Source organism: Botryllus schlosseri, chromosome 4 (genome assembly GCF_051294905.1).
Source record: "Botryllus schlosseri isolate E-star chromosome 4, Bs_hap1, whole genome shotgun sequence".
Classification (NCBI taxonomy): Eukaryota; Metazoa; Chordata; class Ascidiacea; order Stolidobranchia; family Styelidae; genus Botryllus; species Botryllus schlosseri.
Window position 1 is genome coordinate 4,388,809 of NC_137239.1, and position 14,173 is coordinate 4,402,981.

The 14,173-nt window shown below is 40.9% G+C and overlaps 1 protein-coding gene and 1 long non-coding RNA gene across 2 annotated transcripts in view; both read left to right on the forward strand.

Annotated features, from left to right (window-relative positions):
* LOC145437976 (uncharacterized) overlaps positions 1 to 14,173 on the forward strand; it is a 574,293-nt gene that overhangs the window by 328,724 nt on the left and 231,396 nt on the right. The gene's annotated exons all lie outside the window — the stretch shown is intronic.
* On the forward strand, positions 422 to 2,148 carry LOC145437914 (uncharacterized). The gene is made up of 2 exons (XR_013914779.1): positions 422 to 1,420; positions 1,897 to 2,148. It is a non-coding gene; the product is annotated as an uncharacterized LOC145437914 (long non-coding RNA).

The following is a 14,173-nucleotide window of genomic DNA, read 5'->3' on the forward strand; positions in this document are numbered from 1 at the left end:
TATCCAGGGTCCAGTCACATTTTTAGTAAATCGTCGTACATTACAATAAACTAAAAAAGTAGTAACATTTTTGTTCACGCTTCGCGTGTTTAATTGTCACACGATTTCTTTCTTTGTAGCCTACCCCCACCTGACAATGATAAGACGCCTGATTTAGCCGATTGAATGTAACTATATTCGCAATTACGAGAGAAAGTCTTTTCACGTTTGCGCTCGCAGAAAGATCGTCGACGATGAAATGTAGGCACAAAATGATTGTCGTATATTAGCGAGAATCTTCGATATCGATATGTCCAGATGCCGAATAGTCTTGTCTTAACAAACTGAGCCCAGCGGGTGGTATACAGTCGACCCGCAATATACCCAAGTAATAATAATATTAAATTTGACATTTTTACGTGCCTGGCGCGGCTACACTGTAAAAAATCTGGTAGATTTACTGGGAAATCTCTGTAAATTTTACCACGAATTACCGGTCGCAGCCAATTACTGTGCGTATCTTGTCATTTTACATTTTGATATGTAATATTATCTTAATATAGCTGTAAAGTAAGTTACCAGAATTTCTTCGCAAAATTACTGACAGTTACTCGTTACTGCAGTTTACCGGGATATTGGCAAAATTGATTAGCTTCAAAATCGCTGCAGCCAATGTATACGTAGAACTGAATGTTACTGATATATCATTCTAGAGGTGATTTGACCTGATTGAACCTCGTTTGCGAGACTGGGGTCTGTCATACCGAAATTGTTGGCCCTAGTATCAATTTAAGCTTAGTAGGGTACAAGAAATAACTGACAATCGTAGCTAATGTGGTACACCGTAGCCATATTATATTATAAGGCAATGGCTGTACGGCCAGTCTCGCTGGTTACATTCGTTGTCACGGATAAGGCTGATAAGTTAGAAAATTAGTTCAGGATGTATAATATTGCTCGGGGAAACTAGAAATATCAGCACCGCATGCTCAGCTGACCATTTGTTAATAGCGGATAAGGCGACCTGTAATAGGTTACATTAGGTGACTGCTTTTTCTGAGATTCGTTGTAAACAACCAACGCACAACTGTGACATCACAAGCAGCGTCTGGTTAGGTAAGTACAGTAAGTAGTGAACAACACATGGAATATATATCAATTTATACGAAATTAGATGAAAAAGGGACTATATGCAATGCTAAATGTTTCTGTATGGAAAAAACGACCCAGATCAAACATTATAACGTGGCCAGTAAATATTATTGGTGTCATGTGTCAGCGGATGAATACCATTTATTTCGAAATCGTTCGAGTGTCGTCTGGCCAGTGGCCATTAGTGAGATTTGAGCAAAGGGTGGGGCGAAGCTTGTTGTGCTTGAAGAAAGTGGACACGATCGTTGAAGATTCCTAGGAATGCTGAATGGAATACGCATCTTAAAAGGTAATACAGTACTACATAGTATTTGTTACCGTGAATATCTGACTCTGCACACCAGCCCTCGATGACTTTGATTTCATGATTGATATATTTCATTCGCCGCATTCTCTGTTCTATTTTGGGATATTTGTCGACTTATATAGTGACCGCATACTCCGCTGCTGAGGAGTTGAAACTGTTGGCTTGGTAATGTCATTTTCGGGCCATAGCATAGATATGTTTTCATCCACTGCTGGATTTGTTTGCCACACATGCCACCTTAAATTAGGAACCTTTTGCTTCAATACAGATATAAAGTCATGAATCTCTGCTATGTCATGTAAAAGGCGGAGCCGTCATCACACAATGTGCCAGTACCGGTACTTCAAAACATGTTATATTTTTGTTAGCCTATTTGTCTTAGTCTTTATAATGTCATGTCCACTGTCCAGGTTAGGAACTTTGCTTTATATAGCGACTTACGCATGAATTCTTTTTAGTGGAACTGCAAGATACTACTTGCACAGAAGGAATGAGAACGAGAAAAGGAAACAATTGGAAGTTTGGCCGGTGGTGGAATTAATTCGCGTTTTCTTGAGACCATGCACTCGTGTTACTGCATGTCTCCTAAAGAAGAATTTGACCTCAAGCAGCAATATTTTTCCATCGATAACCACTTCATCGTGATATCATGAATGAATATACAGTTTGTTCCAATGTCGTTTTGGGGATGTGAAGAAAATGTTGCGATATTTTTGCATCGGGTTACTTTGCGATAGGTATGGATGTACGTGAATTTACAAGCTGGTATGTAATCCTGATTTACAGGGACAGCATGTATAGGTAGGTAGGCGGTGAAATGACAGTCTCGATCGCAAATGTACAGGAGAACATGTAGATTAGATATACCGGAGGTGACTGTAACATTACAGTCTGGCGTGTAAAGTGAGATTACCGGACGAGTGTAAGTTAAATTCACATTGACTAACGGTAATGTTAGATTACCACGAAATGTCTGGCTACCTTGCTTCCAAACATTTCGCGGTAAATCGAGGTTTTTATTTTTTACAGTGTAGTGGGCAGCGCACTCGATCGTCAATTTCATGTGGTCCTTTAGCCGAAAAGATTGGCCAACCCTGGTCTATATAGATTACTAATTTACCCGTATATTAGTTATCTATAGTACTCTAGATACCGTCAGCCGTCAGTAACATCGGATACATGAAGACATAGGTGCCGTCGTGCCGGCTTGTGACGACATACTGAATACTTGTCAATTGTCAATAACATCATAGTTGCACTAGAACGCACTTTACTCCGTGCCATTGCTCTTGTACAGCATTGAAATTCTTATGCGGCGTTTTAACACTGGCACTGTACTCGTTAACATTAAGCCATACAGCTCAATTTAATCTTTCAATGAGCGATTATTATTCAACTGTAACTGTAGTAAGAGCAATATGGGCGAATAAAACGACGTGATCAATAGAAATTCGATTTCTACCAAATGGCCAATGGTTTGACGTTCGATATTAGTGCACTCGTTACCAGTCCATCTGGTGTCGATTAAGTTTATAGGAATATAATATTTTCCGTTGAAACAAATCGAATAATCGAATTAAACACTATGCCATACACATTGCGCCATGCCCATAACGAATTGAACTACGCAGTATGCACATAAGCACATTGCATATGTACAAGTCACAGTGTGCGATAATCAGGGAATACTAAAGTATCAAGCAGACATCAAGAATGAATTTACGAAGCAGATGATTACAAATTGGAAATCGCGTATCAAATCAGTAATTTGTCTCCAACATAAAAAAACATGGGATTTTCGGCTACTCTTCTGCCAACCCCTATTTACGCTCGAAAATCATTACTGGAGTGAATGGCGATGATGCGCAGTAATGAATTCCAATTAGCATGCATAATTGTTTACTCAATAACACTGTCCGATTTCGCGGCCAAATTAAAGAACTATCGCGAAAGAACGAGTATTTGCTTATCCGATTCATAGCAACGATGAGATGGAATTTCTCGGCTCATGATCGTCATGTCAACGTGGCTGGGCAAAATCGAGTACCTGGGTGATTCGATTCTGAAGCGCGCAATATGCTCCGAGTTGAGTTGAGTGGAGTAATACTCATTATGACGTCATAACGGAATGTAATATGTCAAAGTTCAAATATGCACCTTTTATGCCACCACAAAGAATATATTGCCTGTTATCCATCACATTAAAGATACTTTGGTGTTTTTTCGACCATACCGACTTGGTCATGACAATGTGGTGGGTTGATCATGACTTCTGAAATGTGCTAGTTCCAGAAACGCTCGTGGCTTTGTGCTAGATGTTTTGTATGCTACGATACGGCCAATCAAGGTTTCAAGGCTTCAACAGTGAAAATTACTGTCGTAACTATAATTCTTGTTGATAAATTTACTTTCAGTGGCGAGAAGCGTATCATTTCAGTACTCGAAAATATGGTATTTTACTACTCGACTCGAATCATCACAATTAATACTCGATTCAGATTCGAGTACTCGAATCATTGTGCCCAGCCCTAGTCGACATGTGCAACGAAATCACGTTTTTTTCCTCTCTCATTTCGCTTAATACATAGTGATCATTATTTGCGAACCGTATACAATTGACCAACAAGGTTGTGCTGATGATGAAATTGCGGATATGCCGAATACGCACAATATTCACAGGCATATTTCGCATACCGAGGTTCGGCACTCATGTAGGAAAATTTAACATTGAACATATGACTGCTCTGCTGTTACATCCCCAGGAACATGGTTAGTCGGAAAAGGTAGTGCTAAGGAGGAAAAGATTCTGAATTTCGCGAAGGCCTGATGTTGAATTATGTCAACTCATCAGATATGGTTTTTGCATATATAATAGCATCTTATAAAATACGTCGAACCGGAGCTACTCCTCAAATAGCTGGCTCCAGCTCCGGCTCTGGCTTAATTTTATGTAGAACTCCGGCTCCGGCTCCGGTAAAAATGCACGACTCCGGGGCTCCAGCTTCGGATCCGGGCTCCAGCTCCGGCTCCGGCTCCGGGCTCCAGCTCCTAGCTCCGGCTCCGACTACAAAGCCCTGGTCAAAACACGATGGATATTATTAAGGAGGATTGGAATAATTCACATTCAACGCTATCTCTACTGAGAGTCAGATCTAGACGGATAATTAAGTAACATACGGGGAAATGACCTTGTATCCATGCAATTGACGCATCAACACTCAACAGCAAAATACACTGTCCGATAAGATAATAATTCATTCGAATTTTATTCACATTCTGCCCCGACACGCGTTATCGCATCATCATACTTGTCGTACTTGTTACTCTCCGAATTTATTTAAATTGGAAGGGTAATAAAAGCCAATCATAGTTTAGAAAGTAACGTTTTTATGTGACACACAATTGCAACAATGATTAAATCCGTTTTTCGAGATGTTTGTTGGCAGTAGCGAAGCTTTGGTGAACGCAACCTATGTTTTTTTTCTTCCTTTTGATCCAACCGGATAACCAATCGCTACTAAATTCAGATATTATATTTAGAAAAGACCATGATACGGATTCTGGCAGTTGCTCCGACTACAGGAATCTCATATGGGAAGCCAGAGGCTGTGACTTACCTAGGAGGAGGTACATCTGTCAATTCCGTAAGTATTCTTCTATGATCGAAATATTGAAAAATTGATTTCTTTACTATATTGTATTTAACAAATTCACGTATGGTTGTAACAAATCGAGTCATTTTTTTTAAATGCGTGAAATGACCGGAACCGAGTCGAGTAAATTCTTGTATTGACTCGACTTGCACTCGAATCATTGTTCTGAGTAAACTGAGGGAAATTACTATATTATGAATATGACATTCTAAATAAAATAAAATAATCGCAAAAGTATATTAGTATCTGAACAATACACGCACAATGGACAATGCGGTAGGACACAATGCGATGTACTGAACAGATAGGAAGATGCCGGACGACCAGTTGTGGTTACAGTAGAACTCGCATCTACCTCCTTGGCTTAATACCCGATGTCGCCGTTTTTCATTATTTTATGTCCATATTCCACGGCTCTATGTTGCTCTTTTCATTCCTTGTTAAATCGTTCGTTCATCGGGTCTTAATCTCGGCTTTTTTGTCGCCGTAATAACGACGGAAAGAGGAACCTATAATAACTTCCGTCGCGGAATCGAACCTGAGCCGCCCACGCGGAGGCGCTTATCACCACCACTACGCTATCTCTACGCTGTCACTAGAGTGGAGTTGAAAAAATTGATTAGAATTGCATTGAACTGAAAACTGAACAGTGAGCATAATGACTTGGACTCGGACTGGAGTCGAAACACTTTGACACGGACTCCTCCATCTACTAGCTGAATTGGATTCGGACTTGACCTGGAGCTGAATTGAAAATTACTCGACTTGACTCGAGTCAAAACTATAAAAGTGCGATTGATTTGTGACTTGGAAACATGTGACTTGGCTACAACCCTGCCTTCATAAATATGAAAAATCCGAGGACTCCGCTGATAGATTTCATACAGTAAAAAAATAATTCGTGATAATTTTCCAAAGAAACGTTTTGACTTTTTGTTCAATTTGAAATACATTATTGGTGCTATATTCACACCGTGCAAATCTCTTTGTCTCATCACGAGAAAACATCAATATATTTTGTTCGCTGATTCGAACTAAAATGAAGTTTTTATCACCCGACGAAAATTTGACAATCCTGAGTTAACAGCAACGAGTAGAAATGCGTTTATAAGTGAATTCTAAACTCAAACCAAAGTAACGAATAAGATTTCATGGGTCAATATCACACGTTGTCACAAAATTGTATTCCATATACTCGGGCACAGAAAATTGGGAATTAGAAAAACTGTGACAGGATGTTTTATACAAAAACATTAATAATGTTTCGACGAAAATCCAGCTATGTTTGATTTCTCGGGGCTTGAGTCTGATACATTTGAAGGGGGCGGAAACGCTCATGGGGCGATATGGGGGGCGCTGGGCTCAGGGGGGCGGTATGGGGGCGCTGGAGAAAAATGACTTCGCAGTAGATGATGTGGTGATAGGACATATCCTTAATGAGAATTCAGAGCAAATTAACACCGAAAACTTCGTTATATATAGCCTTCAAAATACATATAGGTTTAATTTTCCATGGGCGCCTAAATGACTGGCACCGAATGTTCCTGTCTTGGCAATCTGAACCCCAGAAGACGAATTCCATCTGGCAGGGAAAAATTATATACCAGTGAAGAAATAGCAATTTGAAATCGTGTGTGTCTCCTAGTTTAGTACGATTGGGCGACAAGGATATTCCTGTTGGGCGATATCCCTGTTGGGCGATTCTATATTTTTTGATATTGCAGACAGAAGGTCACGAAATAACATCATGCAACGAAGTCATATTAACGGGTTCGCCCGCCTGAATATGTTTAATTATTAGTTACGGGCCCTACAGTTTCCAAGACACCTCACAATGTTCGCTTTAAGTTTTGATGAGTCTGCGCACACTCAACAACTCCCTGCGCTGACCCTTGGACAACAGTGCGTAACGACTAATTAAAGGTCACAACTTCGGATTTGTTGTGCGCAACGTAGATTTTCTGTGCGCAGAGACGGTGTCAGCACTGCGCACGCGCGCAGCTTAGAGGGAATATTGCATCTCACTCAGCTCTACCGGTAAATCTGGTAACGTTAGAAGAGAGGACAAGAAATTGATAGCAATATATTTGCAATCCCCGATCTTACTTACCGATTTTAGCATGAATTATCGAAAGTTTTCGCGCATCGCACTGGCTCGCGAAACAGTACATCTGATTCCGTGGCAAAAGCGAACAACGTGATGGGGGGCGGTCGGTTTATCACCCTATGGGAGCCCAAGACCCAAGTTTTTTCGGGGGCCTGACGAAGTGACGTTTCGTTCTTGCCAACGGGTATACGCCCGAAGATGTATAATTATTATTGAGTGGTCCTACCTTTTCAAACTCACATCACTCAGCTCTACCGGTAAATCTGTTTACGTGAGCAGAGAGAGGATAAAAATTGATCTCAATTTACATGCAATTTCCGATCATCTTGACCAATTCAATCATTAATTAGTGAAATTTTTCGCGCACCGCGCGTCTAGGCAAGAGTAGCTGCTTCAGTAAATGGACACCCAATGTAGATACCAGCAAATAGCGGACAGCCGAATGGGGGTCTGGGGGTGAAGTCCCCCGGAAGTTTGGTTTATCACCCGATGGGGGCCCAGGACCAACGTTTTTTGTTTGGGGGCTGACGAAGTGCTGTTATGGCCCTGGTAACGAATATTTGTACCTACGGGCACGCCCGAATATGTTCAATTATTAATTACGTGCCCTTTATTTTCCTATACAACAGCTCACTCAGCGCTACTGGTAAATCTGATTACGTGGGCTGAGAGGATAAAAAGTTTATAGCGACTTATATATGTAATTACCAACTATTCATTCTTGCATTATAGAAAATTTTGGTAACTAGGGCGACCAGGCCACACAAACTTTGCTGACCATCGAAATCACGCTATTGGGTTCGTGAGAGCGAAGCCCTCAGAAGTTTGGTTTATCACGCTATGGGTGCGCAAGGCAGTCGTTTATAGGGGGGTTGACGAAGTGCTGTTACGGCCCTCCCTCTTACTCATTGTCTTTATTACATTCCTCACAATATGAAGTTGGGGGGCGCTGGAGCACGATAATTTTTGAAAGGGGGCGCTGGAGGAAAAAGGGTTAAGAACCACTGCTCTATAGGCAACTTGCTGCCGATATAACCCCATAACAAGTTATACATTAGCCAACACTTCAATCGCAAGGATTTTGTTTTATGACACAATAAACATATCAAATCAAGATGGATCCCGTACGCCTGCTAGATTTCTTTACATTCGACAATTTTCCTTTTATCAATTTCATTGATTTGTTGAAAAAGCATCATTCGCTGACTATACCTACATGTTGTGTATGTCGTATTTTCTGTACTGTGATTGCGGGTCAAGCTCACGGCAGAGAGTCAGTAAATATTCTCCAACGGAAAACTGAATATTTCGAGGAAAGTTTTGTAACAAAGCAAGAAAAATTCCTGAGCTTGGCAATGTGCATGCTCGTTTAGGGTCGACTTTTTATGCTGCCAGCGCCATGCACGGAGTGATCCGCAGTTGAAATGCAATTAATTTTATCAAAAGAGGTTACAATGATTTAGAACATTGTAATATAAGTAAATGGACATCCTGCTGTTGGCTAATGAAGCTAATATGTTTGAGTGTTTAACCCACAGACTGACGGGGAAATTGGACATTTGATCCGTTGTCGCGAAATGATTGTAGCGATGTTCTAATGCAGTCGTTTTTTGGGGGAATTTCGAGGTTTCTGTTTGGGAATAGACGCGCTTGATTTTTTGTACATTGGTTACCAATTTTAATAAATGTCGTTATGAAAAGCCGATGGTATCTCTAATATTTCTCAGCTCAATTGCAATTCAGCAAATACGTATTATCCATGCCTCTAATTAGCGGCAATCGACTCTGCAGCGGTGCGTGAGCATTCGCATGGGTTGTTATTCATTTGTATGCGAATTGGTGTAATTGAAATCTCCTGGTTCGTTATAATAATAGCTCATATGTAAAATATGTATTCACGGGAATTCGCGGCCTCGCTAATTGATAGCATAGCCGGACTCTTGACAGGTGAAATAACATATTTATTTATTTCGAGTTATAATATTCCGGGCTAAAGTGTAGCTTGTGGCGGCATATGCCAACCATACGCGTAAGTTCTTCAACACCAGGAAGTTTATCTGACCTGTGCATTATTCGGCATTTACGCATGAAAATGGATGTTATATCTCAGTACATTTGAAAAACATTTCAACTCCTTCCAATTTTTCTGTAGGCACTTTACGGAGCCTCAACACTGCATGAAGGGTTACCTCTTACCAGTTCACTGCTCATTAATTAATTGCGTGCTGTTCATTTCTGGTGGTCTTAACTTTCGCTAATAGCAAGTCTTCGCAAAACTAAGTCTTCCAAAGTTGTAGTGAAATGGGCAATTTTAAAGGGTGGGAATAGAAATTTCAGGCTGTGAGGAATGAAGCAAAAAGATTGGGGATAATTTGAAAATACCTTTCTTTTATGTAATTTTGTAGACGATGTTAAAGCTAGCGGTGCGATACCACATATAGATCTACATTTCATGAGTATCTGTTTCAGAATAATCCCGTGTGTGCACTGTTTATATTTTATGTTCGATCCTCCATGATTCCATGAATGGAAGAAAGTTGCTCTGGTATGGAAAATTTTTAAGTATGGTATGGAATGATTGGGGCGCGTATGGAGTATTGAAATATCCCATTCCATCCCATACAATACCATGACCGGGTCTCCGGTAATACTCATTATGCCAAAAACAAATAATTGCTATTGAAGATATAAAAACCCAAAAGTATATTTCAAGAAGGTGGTTATAATCACCTATATCGATTGAATGAGGTAGCCCCATCTGACAATTTGAATGTACAACTTGGCTTTGATGAGATACTCCTTTCGTCCACGGTTATAGTTACATATACCAGAAGATTGGCACTGTTCATGATACTCATGCTGAAGACTTTTAAAGTCAATGATACGAGTTACTTGCAGTCTTGTCAATGCTCCATATAATTTTTTTTTACTACTTGAACTGACCTAGTTAATTTTACCGATAGCGTCATGCAGCAGTGACGAGGATTGCAACCAAAACGAGGACTGCGTCGTCAGTAGATATGACAACAATTTGAAGTTTTGCACATGCAAGGATGGTTATTCAGGCACTCGTTGTACAGGTGAGGCCAAATACTTTACGCAGCTGTGCTGGTCGATGATATTCAATACTCCGTGGTAGCAAAGACGATTTAAGTACACACCAAATATACTAGGATTGTTACAAGATAGTTTTATTTACCCGTTTCCTACCGATGTCGGTTTCAAACTACCTAGAGCAGGGGTCACCAACCTGGTTGCCCGCGAGGACCAGATGAGTGGCCCGCAAGCCTGTTCTAAAAATAGATCGAATAGCAGCATTTGCCAATATTCGTCAGATTATCACCAGTGAGCTTTTAAATATATATATTTAGTTATTTAGCTATTGTTGTTTAAATCACACTATAGCATGTGACTTGGAAATGACAATACATATATATAAACACTTAAAATGATGATATCAAATATCCCCAATTACGATTAGTAATATCGAATATCCCCAATTACAATTAGTAATATACCAACATGTAGTAGAATAACAAGATATCGAAGACGTAGAATAGGCCTACGGCGTACTGCCCATACAGGCGATATGACGGAATGCCATCCACGGTCTTCTTGCAATGGTGGGGGTTCCGTTATGGTAGCTCGACGTCCAGGACAATGCCAAAGTAGTAAACAACATTACTATCCGGTAGCAAATGGCGGTGACGTACTAGCAGATGCAGTATGCCCAATGTGCATTGCATCTTTTCACGCAGCTTGTCTCTCTTACACCCAACGCAATTTATAGTACCATGTTTCTAACTTTCTGTAATCGATGCTGCTGTCAGGTATAATGAAATCGGTCATGTCTCGATGCTGAACAGTTACAGATTGAAATTGTACCACTGCAAAATCACCTCCACCACAAAGCCCTCAAGGCTGCAGCAAACTTTGGTGCCTTGTTGACACGGAAAAGTACAGTGGTGAATGAGCAGCAGTTATGAATGTTGCAAGCGTGTTTGGTTCAACTTATCGTTGTCAATCAGCCTTTGCGGACACGACATTCATCAAGTAACAAACACAGAACACGCCTCACTAATGCACATCTGGATCACTCACTCAGAGTTGCAGTGTAAGATACATAAAAGAGTATAGCGCACTAGTTGATAGCATGCAATGTCAGGCCTCCCACTGACTGGCTTCGAAACAGATAGGACGATGTCTAGTCTAACCTGTGACGTGATTTATTTTAAAATCTGAGCTTACAGTTGTTATATAATTTATATAAACACGGTGCGAAGTAATTCGTGATTTCTTAAAAAGTCTTGCTGGCTAGCTGGTTGAAATGAGATGTATTGATTTAAAAGAACCTCTTAGAAGTCTTACCGCTATGCGATACCTGCCCAATGCTATGAATATCAAAGCGGAAATTGTGTCTGACACGGGTAAACGGCGGGAGTAAATGGTAGCCCGTCGCTTCAATCAGTACCCAAAAATAGCCCTTGGTTGCAAAAAGGTTGGTGACCCTTGACCAAGAGGTTTCCGCATAATGTCAATACATGCGCTTAGCCAAGACCAAAGTATGCGAGAGGGGAACATTCACTCTTCACCAATCATTGGCGATATTTTAAAGCTTCGGAGTTGTACAACATATGTACAGGAAGTAGGATCATATTATACTTATAGGCTATGCTAATACGGACACGCCATGAATTGGCTTACAATTTATCGGAGAGAACTATTTCAATCAATTTTCGAACCAACGTGTCCTATATGGTGTCGACACAAGCAAACCTCACGGATCAGTGAAATCGGTCTACGACCCACTTTCCATTTGGCTGAAGGCAATTTGACAGTAATTTTTGACCAACTTTTCGAGTATCAAATTTGATGAAACGGGTATCAATCGTAAGCTACTGCTGTACTGATTAAGAAAATATAAATCTTATTTCGCTCGTGGCCCTGGGACCCCCACAATCAACCTCGAATTTTTCATTGTTATGGCGAGTGGCATGGTGACGAAACAATGCTGTCTGGCTGGCGAAACGAGAGCGTGGGTCAGGAGCAAATGACGGCTGCGTGGCGAGAGTGACTGCTCAGCTGGCATCGCGGCAATGATAGATATGTATCACTTCTGACCCAAAAGGTCTCCGACATTCAGAGTTATCCGAAATTTACTGGTCTCGCGATTTTTTTCTCAAGTTTGGCCAACAATAGTGGTACTTTCATATATAGCAGGGTTGACCAGACTCGAGTTTGACTCGAGTCACCATTTTCTGATAACTCGACTTGACTCGAGTCATTTTCTCAAAATACAGAAACGACTCGAAGATTGTCTCGACTTGGACTCGGGTCATTGTGCATGACTCGAACCAAGCCATATGACCCAAGACTATAAAAATGCTAAGACCGACAATTCATTGTAATTTCGAAGAACAGTAAAGTGACCACCCTGTTGGAATTTCGTCTATTGGTCCTGGCACATGACAATGCGACAAGAAACTGCTCACAGTGAGGAAAATTAGTATATATCATTAATCCAAATCATTCAATATCACCAAACAGTGTTGACCTGAGTGTGACTTGGACTCGTACTCGAGTCATAATACCATGACTCGAACTCGACCGTCTGCTCGGAGACTTGGACTCGGACTTGACTCGATGGTGAATTGAAAATGACTCGACTTGACTCGAGTCAAAACTATGAAAGTGAGATTGACTTGTGACTCGAAGCCTCGTGACTGGGTTACAGCCCTGATATATAACACACACGTGATCAGATTCCCTGCTGGAGCTCATTGAAATTTAGGACACCCATTACGTTTCGGCAACATTGCACCAAGTTTACCATGTATTTTTTTTTGATCGGGCAGCTGTTCACTAAAAATGAAGCAAGGCTAGCGATCTCTTTGACTTGGATCGATGACGTTGAAATATTTAGTCACTCTCTGAAAATGTTGACTTGAAAATATAAGATAAATACTTTCACTAGAGGCCTTGTTGTGATAGATTCGGCACGACATTTACTCGCTTAGGATATACTTGATCGAGAGGCCATCGCTAGCCTACAAAATTGTGTTGCGAACTGCAGCACATCTGCACTAGTTAAAAAAGGGGTGGGGGGATTTGTATGTAAAACAGAAATTTCAAAGAGCATTTGAACATATTTTCAGCAAACAAAAAACAGCCATAGGGAGCATACGCACGGATATAACTGGTTGACTTCATGACAGTTCGAACATGAACAATTTGGGAAATCCGTTACAATTCTAAAGTCGAATTCCTCCCTAAAAATTGCAAAATTCCCCCCAAGGGGGGAATTCCTCCCCGGTTGGGAACCACTGTACTAAAGGATTAGATCCGGACCGCGACCCCACACACCTGCTGGAAACCATTAATCATTTTACCTGCTGCATTTGCGGACCAAATCCCACGCCTAAAAGTCAAGGAATGGCTGGATGGTAATGTGTGCTCACACTTGACCAAAGCGACTATAGAAAGTATCGACACCCTCCACCATCGACACCCTCCATCAACAGTGCAACGTGTCTCTGGAGCTCTACACAACAACCGGGCTAAGCCAATCGACATCAAAATAATCTGACATATCAATGTATACATATACCTAGACCAGGGGTGTCACACATACGGCCCGCCAGGTGATTTCGTCTGGCCCGCGAAGCTATTCTGAGTAGACTCAGAAATACTATTTAGAATATTTCTAAGATTTTTAGTTAGAAATACTTCCAATAAATAATCTCTCAAGACAGCAAATTTCGAGTATGATCACTGTTGTTCATGTTCATTGGCCACATTATAAACATCCGGCAGCGGACTTGTGGTTTCACTCTAGTCGCTATTAGCAACAATAGTCGGTGACATTGAAACCCAATTCCGAGAAGGTACAAAAGTGAACCCACTGAGTTCAGAGTGTTTTGGACAAATGGACTGAAAACTAGATATTCACTGCAGCGAAAACGCCAATACGAAACC